At 40.3% G+C, this 23,236-nt stretch overlaps 2 non-coding genes across 2 annotated transcripts; one reads left to right on the top strand and one right to left on the bottom strand.

Annotated features, from left to right (window-relative positions):
* Window positions 1-13,416: 13,416 nt before the first annotated feature.
* On the bottom strand, window positions 13,417-13,520 carry LOC112761372 (small nucleolar RNA R71). Its single transcript, XR_003181770.1, has one exon. It is a non-coding gene; the product is annotated as a small nucleolar RNA R71 (small nucleolar RNA).
* Window positions 13,521-22,813: 9,293 nt separating this feature from the next.
* Window positions 22,814-22,917, top strand: LOC112761563 (small nucleolar RNA R71). The gene has a single exon (XR_003181952.1). It is a non-coding gene; the product is annotated as a small nucleolar RNA R71 (small nucleolar RNA).
* Window positions 22,918-23,236: the final 319 nt, after the last annotated feature.

Below are 23,236 nucleotides of genomic sequence, written 5' to 3'. Positions count from 1 at the left end.
CTTTGTTCAAACTTTAGGTCCAACTTGGCTAACCTCAAACCGGTTCAATTGGTTCACTTTGGTTCTTCTTCAAACTTCAAGAGCAATCAACCAAGGCCTCTTTCAACCCAATTCCACCAAGACAAAGGCCCAACTCAAGGCTTGAAGATCATTTTGGAAAGTGTATAAATAGGATAGAATTCAAGTTATATGAGGAGCTTTTCCTTTTAGAATTTTCATAATAGTTTTCGGAGAGCTTTTGAACTTGGGTGAACTTTAATTTCTTGTTTCATTTGCTTTCAATTTCATTTTACTTTGTCTTGGATCTTGGATTGGAGAATTGAAGAAATTCTGTTTCAATCTCAATCTTGGATCTCTCTGTTTCTTTACTGTTAATTGAATTCCATTTCCGGTTCAGTGTTCTTCATCTCTTTTCTTTGCAATTTACAATTTCCTTGCTATTGTTCTTGTTGGATCTAGGAAGGCATTGAGATCTAGACTTGGTTTTCTAGTCTCTGGGTCCTGAGATTTGAATTTCTCATTTCAATTCCCCGTTTATTGCTTTTTCTGTTCATTTACTTTACTGCTTCAAGATCCGGTTCAATCCCAATTCCCTTTCCTCTTCTGTTTGATGCAATTTAGTTTTTCCTTGTTTAAATTCTGCAAATCCATTCCCCAATTCCCTTTACATTTCAAGCATTTATATTCCTTGCACTTTAAGATTCCGCAATTTACATTTCTTGCACTTTAAGTTTCTGCCATTTAATTTCTTGTTCTTTAAGTTTCAGCAATTTATTTCTTGTTCTCTTTACTTCAATGCAACTTACATTCTGCAAGTCACAGATCACCCAACCAAATCTTGATTCGCTTGACTAAATCAACCACTAAACTAAAATTGCTCAATCCTTCAATCCCTGTGGGATCGACCTCACTCCCGTGAGTTTTTATTACTTGATACGACCCGGTGCACTTGCCGGTTGTTTTGGTGTTTTGGGAGAGATTCGTTTCTCACCAAAATATCTCATCAAGTCCCAGTTGGTGTTGAGACAAATCTAAGTTTGGTGTTGAATCATATCAAACTCTTTTGTTTAAGTTTCACAAGCTCTGCACTGTGAGGCTCATAAGCCACGTCAACTTGCATTAAAGCGCTTGTTGGAGGCAACTGTTTTCTTCTTATTTTTTGTTTTCATGTCTTAGGTTCATGATATGGAGCCAAAATAATAGAAAATGAAAACGGAATCACAGCAGAAGAAAATACACCTGGAGGAGCATCTGTTGGCGCAGCGAGAACAGAGCATGGTTCCACGAATGGGAGTCTCTAACGGAAAGGAGTCTTCAACCCAAAAGGACAGTTTGGCTTCAACCTGCAAATGCTAGACATTGGGTAGCATTTCACCCTAATGTCAATCAATCTTGAACTGAACACACTCACAATTGGCCGACAATGCTCATTTGGACCATAGGACCCAATCACATCTTCACTCAAGATCTGTGACACCAAATCCAATGCTAATCCTGAAACCTACAATCTGCTGTTCCCCATAAGATACACTCACAATCTGAACTTTCCCCAAAATCACTCATAACTCTGTACTAAATTCACCAATCTTCCACCCCAAAATCATCCTAAAACCTCACATTCACCAATTAAAATCCTTTATCACATAGATACAAACCTATCAAAATCCTCCAAAATTCAATATACCCATTCTTGAACCACATCATCTCCATTAGATCATTCTTCATTCACTACAACTGATGCTCTGAGGAAGCCAATATCTTTGGCTGTGCAAAACATATTTCTTTTCCATCAAGATGCACCCAAGAGGAGAATCTAGAGAGTGGAAACTAGCTCAAAAAAGCTTACATCCGAGTCATGGAGATGGAAGTTCATCTCCAAAGCCATCAAGACACTTCTATGATGTTGTGCCAAGAAGAAGGTGATCCTGAGGTCCCTTTAAACTCAAAAAATGAGTATCCGGAGATCCGACATGAAATTCAAAGAAGAGGTTGGGAAGTTCTAACAAATCCATCCAACAAGTCGGCATCCTAATAGTTTAAGAGTTCTATGCCAATGCATGGATCACCAAGAACCATGATCAAAGTAAGAACCCGGATCCAAAGAACTATGTTACAATGGTTCGGGGGAAATACTTAGATTTTAGTCCGGAGAATGTGAGGTTTGCGTTCAACTTGCCATACATGGAAGAGAACGCACGCCCCTACACAAGGAGAGTCAACTTTGATCAAAGGTTGGACCAAGTCCTTATGGACATATGTGTAGAAGGAGCTCAATGGAAGATTGACTCCAAAGGCAAGCCGGTTCAACTAAGAAGATTGGACCTCAAGCCTATAGCTAGAGGATGGTTGGAGTTTATTCAATGCTCAATCATTCCCACTAGCAACCGGTCTGAAGTCACTATAGACCGGGCCATCATGATCCATAGCATCATGATTGGAGAAGAGGTGGAAGTTCATGAGATTATACCTCAAGAACTCTACAAGGTGGCTGACAAGTCCTCCACCATGGCAAGGTTAGCCTTTCCTCACCTCATTTGCCACCTATGCAATTCAGCTGGAATTGACATAGAGGGAGATATCCTCATTAAAGAGGACAAGCCCATCACTAAGAAAAAGATGGAGCAAGCAAGAGAGCCCAATCATGGAGTTCAAGAGGCGCAAGAAGCTCATTTCCATGAGATCCTGGAGATGCCTCAAATGCACTTTCCTCCACAAAATTATTGGGAGCAAATCAACACCTCCCTAGGAGAATTGAGTTCCAATATGGGACATCTAAGGGTGGAACATCAAGAGCACTCCATCATGCTTCATGAAATAAGAGAAGATCAAAAAGCAGTGAGGGAGGAGCAACAAAGACAAGGAAGAGACATAGAAGAGCTCAAGGACATCATTGGTTCCTCAAGAAGGAAACGCCACCATCACTAAGGTGGATTCATTCCTTGTTCTTGCTTTCTCTGTTTTTTGTTTTCTGTATTATGTGCTTATCTATGTTTGTGCCTTCATTACATGATCATTAGTAGTTAGTAACTTTGTCTTAAAGATATGAATGTCCTATGAATCCATCACCTCTCTTAAATGAAAAATGTTTTAATTCAAAAGAACAAGAAGTACATGAGTTTCGAATTTATCCTTGAACTTAGTTTAATTATATTGATGTGGTGACAATGCTTCTTGTTTTCTGAATGTATGCTTGAACAGTGCATATGTCTTTTGAAGTTGTTGTTTAAGAATGTTAAATATGTTGGCTCTTGAAAGAATGATGACTAGGAGACATGTTATTTGATAATCTGAAAAATCATAAAAATGATTCTTGAAGCAAGAAAAAGCAGCAAAGAACAAAGCTTGAAAAAAAAAAAAAGAAAAAAAGAAAAAGCAAGCAGAAAAAGCCAATAACCCTTAAAACCAAAAGGCAAGGGAAAATAAAAAGGATCCCAAGGCTTTGAGCATCAGTGGATAGGAGGGGCCTAAAGGAATAAAATCCTGGTCTAAGCGGCTAAACCAAGCGGTCCCTAACCATGTGCTTGTGGCGTGTAAGTATCAAGTGAAAACTTGAGACTGAGCGGTTAAAGTCAAGGTCCAAAGCAAAAATAAAGAGTGTGCTTAAGAACCCTGGACACCTCTAATTGAGGACTTTAGCAAAGCTGAGTCACAATCTGAAAAGGTTCACCCAATTATGTGTCTGTGGCATTTATGTATCCGGTGGTAATACTGGAAAACAAAGTGCTTAGGGCCACGGCCAAGACTCATAAAGAAGCTGTGTTCAAGAATCATCATACTGAACTAGAAGAGTCAATAACACTATTCGAAATCTGAAGTTCCTATAGATGCCAATCATTCTGAACCTCAATGGATAAAGTGAGATGCCAAAACTATTCAAGAGGCAAAAAGCTATAAGTCCCGCTCATATGATTGAAGCTCTGTTTCATTGATAGTTTGGAATTTATAGTATATTCTCTTCTTTTTATCCTATTTGATTTTCAGTTGCTTGGGGACAAGCAACAATTTAAGTTTGGTGTTGTGATGAGCGGATAATTTATACGCTTTTTGGCATTGTTTTTAGCATGTTTTTAGTAGGATCTAGTTACTTTTAGGGATGTTTTCATTAGTTTTTATGTTAAATTCACATTTCTGGACTTTACTATGAGTTTGTGTGTTTTTCTGTGATTTCAGGTATTTTCTGGCTGAAATTGAGGGACTTGAGCAGAAATCAGATTCAGAGGTTGAAAAAGGACTGCTGATGCTGTTGGATTCTGACCTCCCTGCACTCAAAGTGGATTTTTCTGGAGCTACAGAACTCGAAATGGCGCGCTTCCAATTGCATTGGAAAGTAGACATCCAGGGCTTTCCAGCAATATATAATAGTCCACACTTTGGCCAAGAATTGACGACGTAAACTGGCGTTCAACGCCAGCCTTCTGCCCAAATCTGGCGTCCAGCGCCAGAAAAGGATCCAAAACCAGAGTTGAACGCCCAAACTGGCACAGAAACTGGCGTTCAACTCCACAAACGGCCTCTGCACGTGCAACACTCAGGCTCAGCCCAAACACACACCAAGTGGGCCCTGGAAGTGAATTTATGCATCAATTACTTACTCATGTAAACCCTAGTAGCTAGTTTATTATAAATAGGACCTCTTACTATTGTATTAGGCGTCTTTTAGACCATCTTTGGTCTCAGTTTTAATCCATTGTTCATCTTAGGAGACTATTGATCACGCTTTAGGGGGCTGGCCATCTCGGCCATGCCTGGACCTTCACTTATGTATTTTCATACGGTAGAGTTTCTACACTCCATAGATTAAGGTGTGGAGCTCTGCTGTTCCTCAAAGATTAATGCAAAGTACTACTGTTTTCTATTCAATTCTTCTTATTTCGCTTCTAAGATATCCATTCGCACCCAAGAACGTGATGAAGGTGATGATTATGTGTGACGCTCATCATCCTTCTCCATTATGAACGCGTGCCTGACAAACACTTCTGTTCTACATGAAATAAGCTAGAATGAGTATCTCTTAGATCTCCTAACCAGAATCTTCGTGGCGTAAGCTAGAATGATGGCGGAATTCAAGAGAATCCGGAAAGTCTAAACCTTGTCTGTGGTATTCCGAGTAGGATTCAATGATTGAATGACTGTGACGAGCTTCAAACTCGCGAGTGCTGGGCGTTAGTGACAGACGCAAAAGGAGGGTGAATCCTATTCCAGCATCATAGAGAACCGACAGATGAATAGCCGTGCCGTGACAGGGTGCGTGAGCATATTATTCACTGAGAGGAGGGGATGTAGCCACTGACAACGGTGATGCCCTTGCATACAGCCAGCCATGGAAAGGAGTAAGACTGATTGGATGAAGACAGCAGGAAAGCAGAGGTTCAGAGGAACGAAAAGCATCTCCATTCGCTTATCTGAAATTCCTACCAATGATTTACATAAGTATCTCTATCCCTATTTTATTATATAATATTCGAAAACACCATTATCACTTTATATCTGCCTGACTGAGATCTACAAGGTGACCATAGCTTGCTTCATACCAACAATCTCCGTGGGATTCGACCCTTACTCACGTAAGGTATTACTTGGACGACCCAGTGCACTTGCTGGTTAGTTGTATCGAAGTTGTGACAATTATGTATTGAGATCAGCGCACCAAGTTGATCACGTTGCCAGGGATTGTTTGAGCCTGGACATCACAATTTCTTTGCACCAGCTAAGCGAGTAACGAAGATTGGGTGATTGTCACGAGTCACCCCTTCATTCTGACTTAACTGAATTAAGTACGAGAGTATATCTTGGAGAAGAAGTAGGCCTGAATTGAGTAGAAAAATAGTAGTAATTGCATCAATTCATGAAGAACAGCAAAGCTCCACACCTTAATCTATAGTGTGTAGAAACTCCACCGTTGAAAATACAAAAGTGATAATGGTGTTCATTGGCTTCGGCCCCAGAGGGGGAACCAGAAAAACCAAGATCCAAAGTATGATTCAAGGATGAAAATACAATAGCAAAAGATCCTATTTATAGAGAACTAGTAGCCTAGGGTTACAGAATAAGTAATTAATGCAGAAATCTTCTTCGGGGCCCACTTGGTGTGTGCTTGGGCTGAGCATTGAACCTTTCACATGTAGAGACTTTTCTTGGAGTTAAACGCCAGCTTTTGTGCCAGTTTGGGCGTTTAACTCCAGTTTTTATGCCAGTTCTGGCGTTTTGACGCCAGAATTTTTATGCTTACTTGGAACGCCGGTTTGGGCCATCAAATCTCGGGCAAAGTATGGACTATTATATATTGCTGGAAAGCTAGGATATCTACTTTCCAACGCAATTGAGAGCGCACCAATTGGGCTTCTGTAGCTCCAGAAAATATACTTCGAGTGCAGGGAGGCTAGAATCCAGCAGCATCTGCAGTCCTTTTTCAGTCTCTGAATCAGTTTTTTGCTGAGGTCCCTTAATTTTAGTCAGAAAATACCTGAAATCACAGAAAAACACACAAACTCATAGTAAAGTCCAAAAATGCGATTTTTATTTAAAAACTAATAAAAATATAATAAAAAGTAACTAAAACATACTAAAAACTACCTAAAAACAAGGTCAAAAAGCGTATAAATTATCCGCTCATCACAACACCAAACTTAAATTGTTGCTTGTCCCCAAGCAACTGAAAAACAAAGTAGGATAAAAAGAAGAGAATATACGATAAATTCCGAAAATATCTATGAAGACCAGTCTTAATTAGATGAGGGGGCTATTAGCTTTTTGCTTCTGAACAGTTTTAGCATCTCACTTTATCCTTTGAAGTTTAGAATGATTGGCATCTATAGGAACTCAGAATTCAGATAGTGTTATTGATTCTCCTAGTACAGTATGTTGATTCTTGAACACAATTACTTTATGAGTCTTGGCCGTGACCCTAAGCATTTTGTTTTCCAGTATTACCACCGGATACATAAATGCCACAGACACATAACTGGGTTAACCTTTTCAGATTGTGACTCAGCTTTGCTAAAGTCCCCAATTAGCGGTGTCCAGAGCTCTTATGCACACTCTTTTTGCTTTGGACCACGACTTTAACCGCTCAGTCTCAAGCTTTTCACTTAACACCTTCACGCCACAAGCACATAGTTAGGGACAGCTTGGTTTAGCCGCTTAGGCCAGGATTTTATTCCTGTGGGCCCTCCTATCCACTGATGCTCAAAGCCTTGGATCCTTTTATATTTTACCCTTACCTTTTGGTTTAAAGGGCTATTGGCTTTTTCTGCTTGCTTTTTCTTTCTCTTTTTTCTTCTCTTTCTTTTTTTTTTTGCCTCTTTTTTTTTTGTAAGCTTTTCACTGCTTTTCTTGCTTCAAGAATCAATTTCATGATTTTTCAGATTATCAATAGCATTTCTCCTTTTTTATCATTCTTTCAAGAGCCAAAAATTTTAACATTCATGAACAAAAAATTCAAAAATATGCACTGTTCAAGCATTCATTTAGAAAAACAAAAAGTATTGCCACCACATCAAAATAATTAATCTGTTTTAAAATTCGAAATTCATGTACTTCTTTTTCTTTTAGCAATTAAAAACACTTTTTATTTTAGAAAGGTGATGGATTCATAGGACATTCATAGCTTTAAGGCATAGATACTAGATACTAACGATCATGTAATAAGACACAAACATAGATAAACATAAAGCATAAAAATTTGAAAAATAGAAAATAAAGAACAAGGAAATTAAAGAACGGGTCCACCTTAGTGATGGCGGCTTGTTCTTTCTCTTGAAGATCTTATGGAGTATTTGAGCTCCTTAATATCTCTTCCTTGCCTTTGTTGCTCCTCCCTCATGATTCTTTGGTCTTCTCTAATTTCATGGAGGATGATGGAATGCTCTTGGTGCTCCACCCTTAGTTGTCCCATATTGGAACTTAATTCTCCTAGGGAGGTGTTGATTTGCTCCCAATAGTTTTGTGGAGGAAAATGCATCCCTTGAAGCATCTCAGGGACTTCATGATGAGGAATTTCCTCATGCTCTTGGTGAGGTTCATGAGTGAGCTCTCTTGTTTGCTCCATCCTTTTCTTAGTGATGGGTTTGTCCTCATCAATGAGGATGTCTTCCTCTATGTCAATTCTTTGGGTCCGGGTTCACACTTTGATCATGGTTCTTGGTGATCCATGCATTGACATAGAACTCTTGAACCATTAAAATCCCGACTTGTTGAATGGGGTTGGTAAGAATTTCCCAATCTCTTCTTTGGATCTCATGTCAGATCTCCGGATATTCACCCTTTTTGAGCTTGAAGGGGGCCTCGGAATCACCTTCTTCTTGGCCACAACTTCATAGAAGTGGTCTTGATGCACCCTTGAGATGAATCTCTCCATCTCCCATGACTCGGAGGTGGAAGCTTTTGCCTTCCCTTTCCTTTTTCTAGAGGTTTCTCCGGCCTTTGGTACCATAGATTGTTATGGAAAAACAAAAAGCAACACTTTTACCACACCAAACTTAGAAGGTTTGCTCGTCCTTGAGCAAAAGAAGAATGAAAAGAGTAGAAGAAGAAGAAATTAGAGGAGATTGAGGGGGATATAGTGTTTCAGCCAAGGGAGGTAAGTAGGGTGTATGGTGTGTGAAAATGAAGGAGTTAAGATGGGTTTATATAGGAGTGGAGAGAGGGGTAGGGTTCGGCCATGTATGGGTGGGTTTGGGAGGGAAAGTGGTTTGAATTTGAATGGTGAGGTAGGTGGGGTTTTATGATGGATGGATGTGGATTGGTGAAGAGATTATGGAGAACAGCGTAGGTTTAGATAGGTGAGGGGTTTTTGGGGAAGAGGTATTGAGGTAATTGGTGAAGGGTATTTGGGGAAGGGTGTTATGGGAAGTGTAAAGAAGAGAGAGAGAGTTAAGGTAGGTGGGGATCCTGTGGGGTCCACAGATCCTGAGGTGTCAAGGATTTCTCATCCCTGCACCATGTTGGCATGTAAACGTCCCTTCCTGTGCCAATCCTGGCGTTAAACGCCAGGTTGCTGCCCATTTCTGGCGTTTAACGCCAGCTCTATGCCCTTTTCTGGTGTTAAACGCCAGCTTTGTGCCCCTTTCTGGCGTTAAACGCCCAGAATGGTGCCAGACTGGGCGTTTAACGCCCATTCTGCTACCCTTACTGGCGTTTAAACTCCAGTAGGCTTCTCCTCCAGGGTGTGCTATTTTTAATACTATTTTTCATTCTATTTTTGCTTTTTCAGTTGTTTTTGTGACTTCACATGATCATCAACCTATAGAAAACATATAATAACAATGGAAAATAAATAGATATAGTTAAATAATATTGGGTTGCCTCTCAACAAGCGTTTTTTAATGTCAATAGCTTGACAGTGGGCTCTCATGGAGCCTCACAGATACTCAGAGCATGATGATGGCCTCCCAACACCAAACTTAGAATTTGAATGTGGGGTCTCTATTTGACTCTGCATTGAGAGAAGCTTTTCATGCTTCCTCTCCAGGGTTATAGAGGAAGATCCTTGAGTCTTAAACACAAGGGAGTCCTCATTCACTTGAAGGAACAATTCTCCTCTGTCAACATCAATCACAGCTTTTGCTGTGGCTAGGAAGGGTCTGCCAAGGATGATGGATTCATCCATACACTTCCCAGTGTCTAGGATTATGAAATCAGCAGGGATGTAGTGGCCTTCAACCTTTACCAAGACATCCTCTACAAGTCCATAAGCCTGTTTTCTTGAATTATCTACCATCTCTAGTCAGATTCATGCAGCTTGTACCTCAAAGATCCCTAGCTTTTCCATTACGGAAAGTGGCATGGGGTTTATACTTGACCCCAGGTCACACAGAGCCTTCTCAAATGTCATGGTGCCTATGATACAAGGTATTGAGAACTTTCCAGGATCCTGTTTCTTCTGAGGTAATCTCTGTCTAGTCAAGTCATCCAGTTCTTTGGTGAGCAAGGGGGTTCATCCTCCCAAGTCTCATCACCAAATAACTTGGCATTTAGCTTCATGATTGCTCCAAGGTACTTAGCAACTTGCTCTTCAGTAACATCTTCATCCTCTTCAGAGGAAGAATACTCATCAGAGCTCATGAATGGTAGAAGTAAATTCAATGGAATCTCTATGGTCTCTGTATGAGCCTCAGATTCCCATGGTTCCTCATCAGGGAACTCCTTGGAGGCCAGTGGACGTCCATTGAGGTCTTTCTCAGTGGAAATCATTGCCTCTTCCTCCTCTCTAGGTTCGGCCATGTGGGACGTGTTTATGGCCTTGCACTCTCACTTTGGGTTCTCTTTTGTATTGTTTGGGAGAGTACTAGGAGGGAGTTTGATGCCAGGGCATTTTGGCCAGTTTCACTGACCTTTTCTTTACTGTTTTTAGGATAGTTTCATGCATTTCCTTAGAAAATAAGCTAGTTTTGGGTAGATATTCACTTACATCTTGATTCAAGCATACATGGTGAACCTTACATGATTTCATGAGGATTTTGCATGAAATTAATGACAAATTGGATGTTGCATCTCCCATGACTTGGACTAGAACTTTGATGCACTTTATTGCTTGATTTCAGGACAAAGGAAGTAAGGAAGAACCACGTTAGCAGCCACGTTAGTCTCACTAACGTGACTTCTAACGTAGGAATGGGAGCTAGCTTACAAAGTTGATGAGAAAAGTAATCGCCAATAACGTCCTCGAAGCCATCATAGCCCACGTTAAGAGTCACGTTAACTAAGTTAACGTTGGGCCAAGCTCATAAGTGGCCACGTTAGTTGCCACGTTAACTTAGTTAACGTGGCTTCTAACGTTAAGAAGCAAAAGAGAAGCCAACGTTAGTGACATTCACCTTTGTCACTAACGTTGGCCAAGCCTCCACAAGCCACGTTAACTTCCATGTTAACTTAGTTAACGTGGAAGCCAACGTGGAGAAAGTATATGATCGCCAACGTTAGTGAAACCTAACTTTGTCACTAATGTTGGAATGAACCACACAAGCCACAATGAGCCACGTTAACTCCCACGTTAACTTAGTTAACGTGGAAGCCAACGTGAGGAAGAGAGATGATGAGCCAACGTTAGTGACATTCACCTTTGTCACTAATGTTGGAAGATGGCTAGCATTGCTACGTTAGAGGCCACGTTAACCTAGTTAACATGGATTCTATCGTGGGAGATAGGGGCACATTGGAATGTTAGTGACAAAGGTAAGTGTCACTAACGTTCTCGAAGGTTGGCAAGCTAACGTTAAGAGCCACGTTAACTAAGTTAACGTGGACTCTAACGTAAGAAAGGGGGAGGCTTTTCAACGTTATTGGGAAAGGTAAGTCCCAATAACGTGTGCGAAGGACCAAGAGGCAATGTTAGTGGCAACGTTTGTGCCACTAACGTTGAGGTTAACGTGGCTCTAACTTGGGTAAGGAACATTAGTGAAAAAGGTGATTGTCACTAACGTTCTCAAACCCACATTTTCACTTAACGTTAACACCACTAACGTCCTGAGGTAAAGTCCCTGCCCACTTCACACTTCTCTCTCCAAAGGCCCATACCCAAGACTTGAAGAGCCAACTAGAAGATCAGAAGAGTAGTATATATAGGGGTAGCTTTGAATTGATGAAAAAAAAAGAGGAAATTGGGGGAAAAACTACTCTTTGTATTTTGCCATTCTCTGTACTTCTAGTTTTGTTTTCATGATGTATTCTCCATCTTTGCTTTTATTTTCCAGAGCTATGAACAACTAAACCCCTTTCATTGGGTTAGGGAGCTCTGTTGTAATTTGATGGATCAATACTAGTTTTCATTATTCTTCTTCTATCTATTTTCTTGATTTTACTTGAAAGCTTTCGATCTTCATCCAATTGGATAGTTATCTTGGAAAATAAGCTATTCAAACTTGGATCTCTTCTGAACCTTGAAAGAGGAAGGAAGAGATCATGCTAGAAATGCTTTCTCATGCTGGACCGAATTGGGTTTGGATGGATATGTGATTATAATCCTCTCAATACTTGATTTGGTAAATGCATGTGGTATAATCAGTGACCATACTTCATCTCTTCTCATGAGCAATTGACCAAGGAATTGGCTATTGATCAAGATTTGAGAGATTGAATTACAAGGAATTGTAATTCGATCACTTAAGATTGCCAAGGAGATCAATGAATGCATTGATTGAGGAAGAGATGAAAATGAAATTGATCCGGAGAATGCAACATCTCCTGAGCCCAATGAACTCCCCATTTCTGATCTTACCCATTTTCTTTAGTTTTTGTCATTTACTTTTATGAGCAATTACCCCATTCCCATTTACAATTCTGCAATTTACTTTCTGTCATTTACTTTCAGCTCTTTATTTCGAGCATTTACTTTTTCTGTTATTTACTTTCCCACCATTTTATTTTCTGCAATTCTTAACTCAAATTCTGATTCGCTCAACTAGAACATTCCTCTAATTAAAGTTGCTTGATCAATCAATCTCTGTGGGATTCGACCTCACTCTATTGTGAGTTTTTACTTGATGACGAAATTCGGTACACTTGCCGAAGGAAATTTATTACGAGACAAGTTTTCCCTGCATCAAGTTTATGGCGCTGTTGCCAGGGATTGATTATGCATCAACAATGATTAAATTGGAAGATAACTAGATTGAGCATTTTTGTTTTGTTTGATTTAATTTTCTGTTTGAGTAATTTACTTTCAGTTCTGGTTAATTTCTCCCTTCCCCCTACTTTTTCAATTTTTTTTGTTATTTACAATTCAGTTCACTAACCCGCTAACTGTTTGATATATTGCATCACTCACACTAACAGTAACTCTAACAGAATACTTTCTGCATTTATTTTCCTTGCTTGTACTTTGTTGGTTGTATGACAGGGAGAAGAAGCGGGGCTTCAACTTCCTTTGATTCTGAACCTGAGAGAACCTTCTTTAGATTAAGGAGGGAAGCAAGAGGAAAAAGAGTGGTTGGTGCCGAGGAAGAGGAGGAATACTTTGAACCAAACATGGAAGAAAACATGGAAAACCATCATGAAGAAGAGGCTCACAACCATGGCGGAGGAGGTCGAGCAAATCATGCTGGGGAGGATAGAAGAGTTTTAGGCTCTTACATCAATCCAAACCCAGGAAACTATGGAAGTAGCATTCAAAAGCCAACCATCCATGCCAACAATTTTGAACTAAAACCACAGCTCATCACCCTTGTTCAGAACAACTGTTCGTTTGGAGGAAGTGTCCAAGAAGACCCCAATCAACATCTAACCACCTTCCTGAGAATATGTGACATAGTGAAGTCTAATGGTGTTCATCCTGACGCCTAAAGACTGCTCTTATTTCTATTCTCACTCAAGGATAAGGCAGCCAAGTGGCTGGAGTCTTTCCCGAAGGAGAGCTTGACAACCTGGGAAGATGTGGTGAACAAATTCTTAGCAAGATTTTACCCTCCTCAACGAATCAATAGGCTGAGAGCTGAGGTCCAAACTTTCAGGCAACAAGATGGTGAGACTCTTTATGAAGCATGGGAGAGGTTTAAGGACCTGACAAGGAGGTGTCCACCTGACATGTTCAACGAATGGGTGCAGCTGCACATTTTCTATGAAGGCCTGTCATATGAATCAAAGAAGGCAGTAAACCATTCATCCGGAGGATCTTTGAACTAGAAGAAGACCATTGAGGAAGCCATAGATGTCATTGAAACAGTAGCAGAGAATGATTATTTCTCTACTTCTGAAAGAGGCAACAGTAGAGGAGTAATGGAGCTAAACAATGTAGATGCTCTACTGTCCCAAAACAAGCTCATTACCCAGCAGATGGCTGACCTCACCAAGAAGATAGAGAGGAACCAAGTAGCAGTAATCACTACTTCATCAACAACCCAAGAAGGAGTGAATGAAGAAGCAGAGGGTAGTCAGGAGCAAGCCAACTACATTGGGAATTCACCTAGGCAAAACCATAATCCATACTCTAAGACCTATAACCCTGGATGGAGGAATCACCCAAACTTTGGGTGGGGAAATCAACAAGACCAAGGCCTAGATCAAAGACGTTCAAATCCCAACAACAATGCAGCCCACCAACATTTCACATCTAGACCATATCAGCACCCACATAACCAACCCTCTCAAAACCTTTACCAAGGCCAAAATAACCCTCCTCATCCTTCCACCTCTAATCCCAATCTACCATCATTTGATGACAGACTCTCAAGGATTGAGAATCTACTTGAAGGCATAGGCAAAGAGATTCAAGACAAGAAGGTATTCAAGGAGGAAGTGCGAGCCAATTTCAAGAACCAGGGAGACACAATCAATAGGTTGGAATCCCAAGTGGGGTATCTCTCTGAGCAAATTCCCAAACCTACATATGGATTCCCAAGTGACACAGAGAAGAATCCGAGAGGTAAAACAAAGAAAGTAAGATGGGAAGATTGCAAGATGGTCACTATAAGTGATAAGGAGACTGAGGACAAGCCAAACAAGTCGGTAGAACAACCTGGAGATACCTCAACAGAGAAGGAGGAAAAAGATCACCAAGAACCAGAACTCTCACAACAGGAGTTGCTGAGACTTTATACACCCTTTCCCCAACGACTCAATGGTGCTGTTGAGAAGAGAATATACTCAAGATTTCTTGACTTGTTTGTATCTCTGTATGTCAACATACCATTCATCAAGACCATCCAACAAATCCCTGCATATATCAAGCATATGAAGGAACTGCTTCCCAGGAAAAGCTCACACAAAGGAGGCCAAACTATAGTAATGAACAAGGAGTGCAGCGCCCTCATTCAACCAGAGTTGCCTACAAAAAGAAAGGACCCAGGGATTTTTCACATCCCCTGTGCCATAGGAGAAACAATGTTTGATAGAGCACTCTGTGATTTGGGAGCAAGCATCAACTTAATGCCCTTATCCCTGGTGAAGAGGCTGCAGATCAATGAGATAATGCCCACAGATGTAGTCATCAGGCTAGCAGACAAAACTAAAAAACAAGCAATAGGCGTGGTGGAAAATCTGTTGGTAAAGGTTGGGAAATACTTCCTTCCCACAGACTTTGTCATCCTGGACATGGAAGAGAGTCACACCCACCCAATCATATTGGGAAGACCATTCCTAGCTATAGCCAGAGCACTCATAGATGTGGAATGAGTGGAGCTAATATTGAGGATCCATGATGAACGACTCAGCTTTAATGTCTTCAAACTCTCACAAGAAGCAGACCAAGAGAACAAAGAACCAAGCAAAGATCATAATGAGATACTAAAAGAGGAAGCAAGCACTGAAGCACAACCAGCCCAGCTGAGAAAGTCCTTGTTTGATGAACAAGGAAATAAGCAGTTGTCACAGCTCAAGGAAAAGCTGGAGGAACCTAAACCACCAGAGACATGTGAAGACAACAACAAAATTCCCTTAGAAGAAGAAGTCACAAAGAGCAAGGCAACATCAAAAGGAATAAAGAAGAAGGTACCAAGGAGGTGGAGGAACAAGAAGATCCCTACCGAGGACTTCTCTCCAGGAGATAAAGTGATCTCAGCTTACTTCCCAGATATCCCTCCTAATCTCCCCACTGTACCATCTCAGTTACCTAAGGTCTTCACTATCAATAGAGTTCTCTCCTTGGAACATGTAGAGATCATTGATACAACCAATGGATATAAGTCCAAGGCAATAGGGGAGGACTTGAAGCATTATCAACCTCCCTGATGAAGGAGAAACGTCAAGCTAGTGACGCTAAAGAAGCGCTTCATGGGAGGCGACCCATGTTTTATATGCTTTTAATAGTGAATAAGTCAATATTCATAAATTCCAACCCAAACTCGACAAACACTTGGTGAAATCCTTATTATGCAGTATATAGTGAAGAACAAGTTTGGTGTTCAAAGCATGCCAAGAAAGCCTGGATGCAACTCAGAGCATGCTAGTCTTGGAGCTTTGTGAGAGGAAAGATTGTGGATTTCGGTCCCATGAGTGTCATGAGGGCATTAAAGCTACGGTTTATACCGTTTGAAGAAGAGAGTTATCATTCAAGAATAGACAACAACCCCAATCATGACCAGATTGTGCAAGATATTTGTGTACCAGGAGCTGACTGGGAAAGATATGCGGATAGGAGACCAAGGTTCATCAAGAGAGCAGATCTCACCCCAGAAGCAAAAGGGTGGTTCGAAATTGTAAAGAGGTCCATCCTCCCAGCAGGGAACAACTCGGAGGTGAATCTCAAGAGAGCCACAATGGTGCATTGTATACTCAAAGGAGGATAGATCAAGGTTCATGAACTCATACCAGAAGGCATTAGAAAAATGGCAGAGAAAAGCGACTCAAGAGGAACGTTAGGTTACCCCAGCACTATTTACCGACTGTGCAAGAAAGCTGGGGTGGTGTTTCAAGATGAGGACCCCGTGTGGATAAAAGAGGGCATTCCAATAACCGTTCAACGAATGCATGCTACCGCATCCCCCCTGCCTTAACGGAAGCAAAGGAAGAGGCCAGCCCCTCAAGTAGTAGAAGGACAAGTCTTAGAAGGGCAAGCACCAGTCACCTTGTATATGCACCAACTGCAGGAAGCTATTGATGGCCTATCTCGACAATATTTGGAAAGCCAAGGAGCACAAAAAGAGCTTCAACTACAGATGATGGGGCAGCAAGAGGAATCACTCTCAAGATGGATGACTGAACAAGGGGAGTGGCAAAAGCAAATGATGGAGCAACAACTGAGTCAAGGACAACAATGGAGTGAAACATTCCACAGGATGGAACAAAGGCAAAATGAACAACAACAATCCATCCAGATGCTAATCAACATCCAAGCACATCAAGGTGCACACATACATGAGATACATCAAAGACAAATAGAATGGGCAGAACTACTGGACGAGCAAAGGGCATTCGCAGAAGGAGTTTACCTGAGCGAGATTGGGCATCATATAAACACTCAAGCCAGGCTCGGTTACTTAGTGGGACAGCTGCCTATATTGCATCCAGGAATTACAAGGTACGAAGAAATGAGGGATGAATTAGCACGAGAAGAAAGACAAAAGGTGGAAGAGAGTCATGAATCAGTAAGGAAGGCACTTGAGGATTGGAAGCAAGCAAGATTGGCACGAATGTGAGGAAATGCAAGAGGACACAAAGAGAACAAACAAGGAAGAGAGCATGGGCAACCACACGAGTAAAAGGTGGTGGAGTTCCTTCTTTGGTCCATCTTTCTCTATGCTTTAAATAAGGAAGATCTTGTATGAAATAGAACTTGCTTCCATGTTAGTTTGAACTTTTTTTATTTTGTCTTTTAAGTTTTGTGTTGAAGAGGTCCATGCTTGCTAGTCTTTATGTCACTGCATCATCACTAGGCTTACTTGTATGCTTGTTCCTTTAAATCAAATAAAAAGAGAATGAGTGTTTACAAAAGACCAAAGTGGAGTTCATACTATGGAGTAAGTTCATGAGTTTATGGTGTGATCATAAGTTAGCTAAGTTGGTTCAACCACAAGGTGGGAAGGCAACTATCTGTCATGAATACTATGCTTTGAACACACCCCATGAGACTAGCTAAATAACAAGATCCTAATAAGAAAAAGGGGAAAAGAAAAATGAAAGTGGAAAAATAAAAGAAAAAGAGTAAGCAATAAGGCTAGGCACCAATGGTTTTAATCTTGAAGCATGTGTCTGTGGTGTTCCTGTGTGAGGGATTTACTTGGATGAATAAGCTCTTAGGTTTGCCTTATCACTTGGTAACTTGGGTTAACTAACTCGGGATTATCAGCTAAAAGTCCACTATCAAGAGTAACCCTCACTACAGAGCATTTAGTAACCCAAAGAGGTGCTGGACACCAAGGTCTCAAGAAAGAAAATAAACAAACCATGTGCCTGTGGTGTGTATGTATGGGGGAGAGACTTGAGGAAGTAAGTCCTTAGGGGTGCTTCAACACCTAGCACCTTGAACCAACTGGTTCGGGAGTGTTGGCTGAAAGCTTATTTTAAAGAGTTTCCCCCTTACAGATCACTTAGCTTAAGAACACAAATAAGCCCTAAAATGACAACAAAAGGATCAATGAATAAAAGTCTCATGGGATGCAATCACAGTGAGTATTCTAGGACATGATAAAGGTCTGAAAGCCAGGAATGAACCTAAGTGGCTATGCATGAAACCACCATAAAACCAGGGACATGACCTCCACAAGAATGACTCATTTCTCTTGGCATTCCATTCATCATTCTCTTGTTCCAGTACTTGCTTAGGGACAAGCAAGCTTTAAGTTTGGTGTTGTGATGCCAGGGCATTTTGGCTACTTTCACTGACCTTTTCTTTACTATTTTTAGCATAATTTCATGCATTTTCTTAGAAAATAAGCTAGTTTTGGGTAGATATTCACTTACATCTTGATTCAAGCATACATGGTGCACCTTACATGATTTCATGAGGATTTTGCATGAAATTAATGACAAATTGGATGTTGCATCTCCCATGACTTGGACTAGAACTTTGATGCACTTTATTGCTTGATTTCAGGACAAAGGAAGTAAGGAAGAACCACGTTAGCAGCCACGTTAGTCTCACTAACGTGACTTCTAATGTAGGAATAGGAGCTAGCTTACAAAGTTAATGAGAAAAGTAATCGCCAATAATGTCTTCGAAGCCATCATAGCCCACGTTAAGAGTCACGTTAACTAAGTTAACGTGAACTCTAACGTGGAGGAAAGAAAATGGAGCCAACGTTAGTGACACTTACCTTTGTCACTAACGTTGGAAGATGGCTAGCATTGCTACGTTAGAGGCCACGTTAACCTAGTTAACGTGGATTCTAACGTGGGAGATAGGGGCACATTGGAATGTTCGTGACAAAGGTAAGTGTCACTAACGTTCTCGAAGGTTGGCAAGCTAACGTTAAGAGCCACATTAACTAAGTTAACGTGGACTCTAACGTAAGAAAGGGGGAAGCTTTTCAACGTTATTGGGAAAGGTAAGTCCCAATAACGTGTGCGAAGGACCAAGAGGCAACGTTAGTGGCAACGTTTGTGCTACTAACGTCGAGGTTAACGTGGCTCTATCTTGAGTAAGGAACGTTAGTGAAAAAGGTGATTGTCACTAACGTTCTCGAACCCACATTTTCACTTAACGTTAACACCACTAACGTCTTGAGCTAAAGTCTCTGCCCACTTCACACTTTCTCTCTGCAAGTAAAGCTAAGCCCAATGAAGAAGATAACTACTTCAAACTCAAGATCCAAAGGCCCATACCCAAGACTTGAAGAGCCAACTAGAAGATCAGAAGAGTAGTATATATAGGGGTAGCTTTGAATTGATGAAAAAAAAAGAAGAAATTGGGGGAAAAACTACTCTCTCTAATTTGCCATTCTCTGCACTTCTAGTTTTGTTTTCATGATGTATTCTCCATCTTTGCTTTTATTTTCCAGAGCTATGAACAACTAAACCCCTTTCATTGGGTTAGGGAGCTCTGTTGTAATTTGATGGAACAATATTAGTTTTCATTATTCTTCTTCTATCTATTTTCTTGATTTTACTTGAAAGCTTTCGATCTTCATCCAATTGGATAGTTTTCTTGGAAAAGAAGCTATTCAAACTTGAATCTCTTCTGAACCTTGAAAGAGGAAGGAAGAGATCATGCTAGAAATGCTTTCTCATGTTGGACCAAATTGGGTTTGGATGGATATGTGACTATAATCCTCTCAATACTTGATTTGGGAAATGCATGTGGTATAATCAGTGACCATACTTCATCTCTTCTCATGAGCAATTGACCAAGGAATTGGCTATTGATCAAGATTTGAGAGATTGAATTACAAGGAATTGTAATTCGATCACTTAAGATTGCCAAGGAGATCAATGAATGCATTGATTGAGGAAGAGATGAAAATGAAATTGATCCGGAGAATGCAACATCTCCTGAGCCCAATGAACTCCCCATTTCTGATCTTACCCATTCTCTTTAGTTTCTGTCATTTACTTTTATGAGCAATTACCCCATTCCCATTTACAATTCTGCAATTTACGTTCTGTCATTTACTTTCAGCTCTTTATTTCTAGCATTTACTTTTTCTGTTATTTACTTTCCCGCCATTTTATTTTCTGCAATTCTCAACTCAAATTCTGATTCACTCAACTTGAACATTCCTCTTGATGACGAGTCATCTTAGCCTAGTTTCACTAGTCTTTTTTACTTGTTTTCAATTGATTTATGCACTTTCTTAAGCCATAAGCAAGCCAATTGGGTAGATTTCTATGTTTCCTTTGATTCAATCAACCATGTATGAATTCATGCACTTTCATGAGGTTTTATGCTATAATTGTCATATATTATGAAAGAAATACAATCTCATGATTTGGGGCATAGCTTTGATTGTTTTGATTGATTGATGATAGGTGGAAAGAGTTTTGAAGAAGGTTGAAGGAAGAAGGAATGGCTAGGAGCAAGAGAGAACAAAAAGTTTGAGCCAAAGTTTGCCTCAAACTTTAGCTCAAACTTTTAGAAGAGTTGAAAACATGCCAGAGGAAAAAAGCTTGAGCCAAAGTTTGCCTCAAACTTTAGCTCAAACTTTTGGAAGAATTGAAAACACTCCAGAGGAAAAAAAGCTTGAGCAAAAGTTTGCCTCAAACTTTAGCTCAAACTTTTGGGAGAAAAGCTTGAGCCAATGTTTGCCTCAAACTTTTTGGCAAATGTTGGCATCACAAAACCAACACCCTGGAGGAGAAAATCTTGCGCCAACGTTTGCCTCAAACTTTTTGGCAAACGTTGGCGCCACACTTGCACACCCTGGAGGAGAAAAGTTTGCGCCAACGTTTGCCTCAAGCTTTTTGGCAAACGTTGGCACCACACATATACACAAGGGGGCCAACGTTTGAGCAAAAGTTTGACCTCAAACTTTAGCCCAAACGTTGGTAGCAGCAAGTGAAGCCATCTGGTATAAAAAGTTTGAGTAAAAGTTTGCCTCAAACTTTTACCCAAACTTTTTATGATTTCAACCCGGTTCACAATGGATCTTTCTCCAACTCCAAGAGCAATCAACCAAGGCCTTTATCAACCCAATTCCATCAAGAGCAAAGGCCCAATTCAAGGCTTGAAGACCATTTGAAGAAAGTGTATAAATAGCTTAGGATTTAAGTTTTTCAGGGAGCTTTTCCTGAGAGAATTTTCAGAACACTTACAGAGAGCTCACCTTTACATTTTTGCATGGTTGTTTTTAGAATTCAAGAGAATTAGGGAGGAGAATTGATCTCTCTTCTTCCTTGTTCTTGTTTGAGCACTTTTTACTTTTCTTGTTTCGGATCTTGGGTGGAGAATTGAAGAACTTCTGTTTCAATCTCACCTTGAGATCTCGTTTAATTTTCTGCATAATTGAATTTCCATTTCTGTTAACTGCTTCGGCTTCTACTCTTCTGCAATTTACATTTCTTTATTTCCTTTGCAATTGTTCTTGCTGGATCTAGGAAGGCAGTGAGATCTAGACTTGGCTATCTAGTCTCTTGAGTCCTGAGATCCATAGCTTTCAATTTCAATTTCCTTGTTTCGTTGTCACTCCAAGCTTATTCTCATTTTCAGTTAAGATCTAGTTTGATTGAATCCATCTTTTACATTCCTGTTTGTTGAATTTTTCTTTTCCTTGTTTAATTTCTACAAATCCAATTCCCAATTCCCTTTACAATTCTAGCCATTTACATTTCTTGCACTTTAAGATTCTGCAATTTACATTTCTTGCGTTCTAAGTTTCTGCCATTTAATTTCTTATTCTTTAAGATTCAGCACTTTATTTTATGTTCTCTTTAATTTCATGCAATTTACCCATTCCCTTTACTTTCCATGCAATTTAAATTCTGTTAATTACAAATCACTCAACCAAATCTTGATTCGCTTGACTAAATCAACCACTAAACTGAAATTGCTCAATCCTTCAATCCCTGTGGGATCGACCTCACTCACGTGAGTTATTATTACTTGATACGACCCGGTGCACTTGCCGGTGAGTTTTGGGTGTTTTGGAAAATTCAGTTTTCCGCAAAAACACCATCACCTCTAATTAAAGTTGCTTGATCAATCAATCTCTGTGGGATTCGACCTCACTCTATTGTGAGATTTTACTTGACGACGAAATTCGGTACACTTGTCGATGGAAATTTGTTACGAGACAAGTTTTTCGTGCATCAGAGTTCAGTAACTTTCTTACTCAGCTGACCCACTTGTACCTCCAAATTTCTAATGGGGGACCTTGTTTCAGACATGAAACTTTGAGTGGTCTTAGATAAATCAGAGACTACAGTTGCTATGTCAGAGTGGCTCTGCCTAGAATTCTCTGTCTGTTACTGAGAAGATGATGGAAATGGCTTGCTATTGCTAAACCTATTTCTTCCACCATTACTGTTGTTGAAGCCTTGTTGAGGCCTCTGTTGGTCCTTCCATGACAGATTTGGATGATTTCTCCATGAAGGATTATAGGTGTTTCCATAGGGTTCTCCCATGTAATTCACCTCTTCCATTGTTGGGTTCTCAGGATCATAAGCTTCTTCTTCAGATGAAGCTTCTTTGGTACTGTCTTTTGCTGCTTGCATTCTAGACAGACTCTGAGAAATCATATTGACTTGCTGAGTCAATATTTTGTTCTGAGCCAATATGGCATTCAGAGTATCAATCTTAAGAACTCCTTTCTTCTGATTTGTCCAATTATTCACAGGATTCCTTTCAGAAGTGTACATGAAAAGGTTATTTGCAACCATTTCAATGAGTTCCTGAGCTTCTACAGGCGTCTTCTTCAAGTGAAGAGATCCCCCAGCAGAGCTGTCCAATGACGTCTTAGACAGTTCAGACAGACCATCATAAAAGATACCTATGATGCTCCATTCTGAAAGTATGTCAGAAGGACACCTTCTGATCAATTGTTTGTATCTTTCCCAAGCTTCATAGAGGGATTCACCTTCCTTCTGTCTGAAGGTCTAGACTTCCACTCTAAGCTTACTCAATTTTTGAGGTGGAAAGAATTTTGCCAAGAAGGCATTGACTAGCTTTTCCCAAGAGTTCAGGCTTTCTTTAGGTTGTGAGTCCAACCATGTCCGAGCTCTGTCTCTTACAGCAAAAGGGAAGAGCATAAGTCTGTAGACCTCGGGGTCAACCCCATTGGTCTTAACAGTATCACAGATTTGCAAGAATTCAGCTAAGAACTTATGAGGATCTTCTAATAGAAGTCCATGAAACTTGCAATTTTGTTGCATTAGAGAAACTAATTGAGGCTTAAGCTTAAAATTGTTTGCTCCAATGGCAGGGATAGAGATGCTT

The sequence above is a fragment of the Arachis hypogaea genome, chromosome 16 (assembly GCF_003086295.3).
Source record: "Arachis hypogaea cultivar Tifrunner chromosome 16, arahy.Tifrunner.gnm2.J5K5, whole genome shotgun sequence".
NCBI classification, from domain to species: Eukaryota; Viridiplantae; Streptophyta; class Magnoliopsida; order Fabales; family Fabaceae; genus Arachis; species Arachis hypogaea.
Note: the sequence above shows the minus strand (reverse complement) of the source record. Positions and strands in the feature narration are given on the sequence as shown.